This window comes from Molossus molossus, unplaced genomic scaffold (genome assembly GCF_014108415.1).
Source record: "Molossus molossus isolate mMolMol1 unplaced genomic scaffold, mMolMol1.p scaffold_m16_p_6, whole genome shotgun sequence".
NCBI classification, from domain to species: Eukaryota; Metazoa; Chordata; class Mammalia; order Chiroptera; family Molossidae; genus Molossus; species Molossus molossus.
In genome coordinates, this window is record NW_023425399.1 from 33,318,428 (window position 1) to 33,324,437 (window position 6,010).

Here is a 6,010-nt window from a genome sequence, read left to right on the forward strand (position 1 = left end):
TTTAATTCTCAGCATTGTCCACACAGAACTTCCAGAAATTCATTAATTACAGTTCCAGTTTTCCTACTTGCATGCGTTCCTCCAGTGGATTTCTGTTTGTGGTTTCTGCTCTGATAAGTTGTGATTCTCTGTATCTACCTTGTCTGTCTCTCCTGTTTGGTGGGTAGCTGCTTGCTCTGAGACCTGCGTTCTCTGGCAGATTGTGATACTGTGATTTATAATAAGAAATACATATTTTGGTCTTTATCCTTGTTTCTGGCAGAGCTTCTAAAACCTATGGAATTTCATAAGAGATGAGAGCTAAACTGTCTTTTGTTATGCTAATGAGGTGAGTTTGGGATATCACCTTGGGATGGGGTTGGTTGCCAGGGGAACCAGTCAAGAATATAGAGTTGAAACTTTCAGTCCCACCCTCTGACCTTGAGGAAGAAATAAGGGATGGAAGTTGAATCAATTGCCAATGGCCCATATTCAATCAATGAGGCCTAAGTAATGAAGCCTCCATAAAAACCCGAAGGATGGGGTTGGGAGGACTTCTGGGTTGGTGAATACGTGGAGACTCAGGGAGAATGGTGCACGCAGCATGGAGGCTCTGTGCCCTTCCCCTGTGCTTTGCCCTATGCATTTCTTTCAATTTGGCTGTTCCTCAGTTCTATCTTTTTGTAATAAACCAATGATCTAGTAGGTAAAATGTTTCTCTGAGTTTTGTGAACCACTTTAGTAAATTAATCGAACCCAAGAAGGGGTTGTTGGAACTTCCAATCTATAGCCTATTGGTCAGAAGCCCCTATAGGACAGCCTGTCGGTGTCTGGAGAGTTTCTTGTTAGTTGTTATGACCACAGTTCAAATTTTTTATAAATTTGTGTTTCCTAAAGTTGTATACAATCCTTGTCAGAAAATACTATAAATGATTTTTTAAAACACACATTGCTTTTGTAGTTTTTAAATTACAGTTTACACTCAATATTATTTTATATTAGGCCCTGGCTTGTTTGGCTCAGTAGTTGGAGCATCAGCCTGTGGACCAGAGAGTCCCGAGTTTGGTTCCCACTAGAGGCATGTATGATTTCTATAACTAAAATTTCTTCAGTTATATATATATATTTTGTATTAGTCTCAGGTGTATAGCATAGTAATTAGACAATCACATACTTTACAAAGTGTCCCCCCTGATATTTCCAGTACCCACGTGCAACCATACATAGTTCTTACAATGTAATACTATATTCCCTATGCTGTAGTTATCAATAATTTTAAAACCACTTTCTTAAGAGCGCAAAAAAGTCATTATTAAATTTTTTTTTCTTAATGATTTCAGAGAGAGAGGAAGGTAGAGGGAGAGATAGAAACATCGATGAATGAGAACATCGATTAGCTGCCTCCTGCCTGTCCCCTGCTGGGCATGTGCCCTGACCGGGAATCAACTGGCGACCTCTTGGTGCATGGGCCAATGCTCAACCACTGAGCCACACAGGCTGGGTTCAAAAAAGTCATTATTTAAACTCAGATGGTAAAATATGAGATGAAAAATCTTGAAAATAATCTCAGAGGAGCTTATTTTGACAGAAATAAATGACAAGAAAAAACAGCAACTTAGTTAAGCCTCAGGCACTGTTTTGTGACTTACAGTAAGACCGAGGTCTGAATATTGTAGTATGAGGTTGCTCGGGATGCAGAATAGGAAACCCTGATAGCTACAAAAAAAGAAAAGGGAGCCCTGGCCGGTTTGGCTCAGCGGTTGGAGCGTCGGCCTGCGGTACAGAGAGGCCGGGGTTCGGTTCCCGCTAAGGGCATGTGCCTTGGTTGCGGTTTGTCCCCGGCCCTGGTTGGTCGTGCGGGTGGCAGCCACTCGATGTGTCCCTTCGCATCGATGTTTCTCTCTCTCTCTCTCTCTCTCTCTCTCTCTCCCTCCCGCTCTATCTGAACAAAAAATGGAAAAATGTCCTCGGGTGAAGAAAAAAAAAAAAAGAAAAGAAAAGGGAAATAATACAGAAGAGAATGAAATCAGTGACAGCTGCTCAATACTTTTGTGGGGCTCACAGGACATGTAGCATTCAAGTTGACTGAACCATAGGAGTCCACCAGGATTAGCATTTTATTAATCAAAAGAAGTTAGGATTTTGGCAGCACAGATAAAATTGGACAACTAACGCAAATTCAAAGAGCTTTTGAAGCCAAAATACTTATTTGGTCTTATAAAAAACCCCACTTCCTTAATTCTTTCATTTGTACTATATTAGAGAATCTTTCTTTGCATGTTAGACATTTTAAACCAACCATTAGTGAAGTATTTTCCACAGGATACTTAAATTACACATTGTTAGTATCTTTTATTATCATAGGTATCATGACCTCATTTAGTTTGTATAATCAAAGCTAGTTAGGCATTCATATGGTATAAGAGAAATTGTAGGTATCTCTAAGATCCATCATGCTCTGTATTCTCACATTGTTGAAGTGCTCTTTGGAGAACTTAAAATTAAAAATATATATTGTTTGCAGTCACATAAGTCATACAGGTTGTTATGTAAGCATATCAAGTACAAAAATCACTCTCATAATCAGTGCAGGCTCTGTCAAAACATCAAATTAGTTAGGTTATTCCTTTCTGATAATCTTTGGGGAATAGTCAAGGAGACTAAACATCTCGTACAGAGCCCTGTTTCAGCTGTCTAAACAAATCTCTCTCTTGATCGGAAGGAAAAGGCGAGCTTGCAAATCTGATATCTTTATCATTTTTTTAATGTGGTTGTTTCCACATAGTAACTATGGCATCCCATAATCCTTGGAAATTTTTACCACTCATCTATAAAATTTGAGTTTAGAAGTATCTAATCCGATGTTAGCCTGTATCTTTGGATTACAAGTAGATTTATTTACTTCTTTATTAAGAGTATAGTAATACTCATACAACAGAATGCAATCCCTGAAAACTATTCCTATATGGACACCAAGCCTTTGTTGGAGAGAGAATTTAGTAGACTAGGTGCACTAAAAGCAGTGGAATACCAGTACCTTAATAAATCGTGGCTTAAGAGGGATATAAAGCAACTTGACCATCTCCTATTAAAAATTTACATTGAGGGGAAATGGAAGCGAGCAGCGGGGCTGGCTAACGGTAAGTGAGCAGAGGCTGTTCACAGAGCGAGCTGACGGTGAATGCCAGAGGACTTGGATCTCAGCTAAAGGACAGTATTGCAGTTACCTGTCTTTTAGCAAATGAACCTTTTGAAAGTCATGATCTTCTTTGAAAGGTTTTTCAAAAAATGAACTTTTGCCCAGTCATCCTCTTGAATTACCAGGAAAAAAAAAATATTCCAGCTCAACCAAGATAAATTTTTCCATACTGAGAAATATCCAGTGTCTGTTTGCTCCACTAAAATTACAAATAGAATTCAAGGCAGCGCAACAGGTTCAGCATCTTCCATTTCTTGCAGCTCAAATCTTTCATTGGATATTTTGAGAAGTAATGATGAGACTTGGATTCGAAGATATTGTTAATGACCCATCACAAAGTGAACTAAAGGGAGAGCCACACTTTATGGTGGAAACAAACTTGGTTTACTGTAATGCCATGTGCTGATCATGAAAATAGAGGGACTACATCTGTTTTATAGTTGTCTTTTTAAAAAAAATTTTATTTCTTTACTGATTTTTAGAGAGAGAAGGATAGGGAGAGAGAGAGAGAAACATTGATGAGAGAGAACATCGACTGGCCGCCTCCTGCATGCCCCCCACTGGGGATTGGGCCCAACCTGGGCATGTGCCCTGACCAGGAATTGAACTGGCGACCTCTTGGTGCATGGGTCGATGTCAACCACTGAGCCACACCAGCCAGACTATAGTTTTCTTTTTGCTATAATTTTATGTATACAACATTAAGAGTATTGACACATAAAAAAAATTAAAATTAAAGAATAAAAATTTACATTGAGAAAATACTTATAATAAACATCCTATTTTAGCCCTGTAGTTTTTGTTTGAAGTGTTGTCATTTCATTTTAAAGAGTGTTAATTGACCTCTTTTAAAAAATAATTTAATAAAATTTTATTTTTCAAAATGTACAGCTGGTGGAACCTGTTCATGCATCTTCACCAGCAGCTGGGGCATCCCCACTTTTGGTGTTTCTGGTGTAAATTACTTGAGCTCTGTGCTTTGAAACGAGTTCAGTGAGTCCTTTACTAAGGAGCTCCCGAAGGACTGCCCTGGACAAGGAACCTCGGGTCTTCAGTTTCTCAGAGACAACAGCTGGGGTTATAAGCTTATAGCTGGGAACTTCCCTAGTTTGTCACGTGTTGCTTTGTCAAAGGAGACTTGGTTATGGAGTTGGTCCCGAACTTTGCCTTTGGACCACTCTTCTCTTTGGCTTTGCCCCCAGATTTCTTCACTGGGCCTTTGTCTTTTCTGGCTGACTTTCTAGCACTTTTCTTATTCTTGTCCTTGGGCAGCATATTGAAATTCGAAGGACAGCTGCTGCCACCACTGCCGTGATAAGACGTCCAGTTGACCTCTTTTCATTTGCCAGACACAATACTCCATGGTATTAGAAGTTAAAAAGAAAAAGATTTGCTCACAGTCCCTAACCTCAAGGAACTGGTCATCTAGCCAGTGGGACATATGCTTTTAATATTACTTTTCTTTTTATACAGAAAACAAACTGAAAAGATGCATTTAAAATGTGAACAGTGATGATCTCTGGGTAGTAGGACTGCATTTGACTTGTTTTTCTTTCGTGTGTTTATGTGTATGTGTCTAATTCATATTTTTCAAACGTTCTATTACAACATAATATTGATAATTATTTTATGGCTTATCTAGATCCTCTGCATCGGGGCCTCTCATGTGTCTGCGATGGCAGGGGCTACACTCATCTTGAGGTCCCACCAGAGTGGATCTACTTCCCAATTCACTCTGTGGTTGTTGGTAGGATTCAGTTCCTTGTGGGCTGTTGGCTGGAAGCCTCCCTCAGTCCCTTGCCATATGTGGGTCTCTCCATAGGGCAGTTCTCAGCCTGGTGGCTGGCCTCCATGAGAGTGAGCAAGTAAGAGGTCAAGAGAGATCCTAATATCAGAAGTAACATCCCTTCACTTCTGCTTTATTCTACACATTAAAAGCTAGTCATTAGGTCCCTCCCACACCCAAAGGATGCACTACCAGGAGGTGAGATCATTGGCAGCCATCTTAGAAACTACATGCAAAATACATTCGCACCCTCCCAGATCTCCAAGTCTCATTGCATTGCAACATCAGCGTGAAGTCCAAAATATCATCTGAAATCAGATCAGGGTGGGTGAAGCTCCTCGGGTGTAATTCTTTAAGTACAGCTCCTGGAGCACATTTCCTCTCCACCTAAAGACCCAGGAAGTTAATGAGACAAGTAACCTAACACTCTCAACAAATAATGATGGATCAGGCATGAATATTGTTCACAGAGGGGAAACGAAGACTCAAAAGAGTCACTACAACCAACTCACACCCAAGGGTAGGGGAGTATGCCAGGGCCTGAAAACCAGGAAGTGGGATCACTGGTGGCCATCTTGGAGGCTGCCTTTCTATTTGACTGTACTAATTAAAGAAGTAAAATTTTAGATAAATATTTTATGAAGCTTGAGGTATAGCTGATTTTTTTTTTATATATATATATATACTGCATTGTTGTGAGTTTGTACTGCAATTTTTTCTTTGGCTCAGGGTAAAATTCTTTTGGATTGAAAGATTATTGGAGGATATTGCTTAAAAATATCTTCCTTTATCATGGCTATAGACCTGATCACCAATTCTCAGGTTTTTCAATTTTTCAAAATGTTTTCCTAAAGATTAATTTAGCATCTGTTGCAGTCCCACACTTATTCCTTTAGCTGGATTCTGCTTTTTCAATTTATCAATACACCTTTCATTTGCATAGAATTCAAATTACATTCTTTGGGGAAACATCAGTGTCTCTACTTTGACTATGAGAGCTGTTCTAGTTTCTTTTTTGCACTACTGACTGAACTAGAGAAATAACT

General features: G+C 39.4%; 2 pseudogenes; one reads left to right on the top strand and one right to left on the bottom strand.

Moving 5' to 3' along the window:
* Positions 1-3,584, top strand: part of LOC118618525 — a 39,517-nt pseudogene extending 35,933 nt beyond the window's left edge.
* A 499-nt stretch (positions 3,585-4,083) lies between these two features.
* Positions 4,084-4,453, bottom strand: LOC118618971 (annotated as a pseudogene).
* Positions 4,454-6,010: the final 1,557 nt, after the last annotated feature.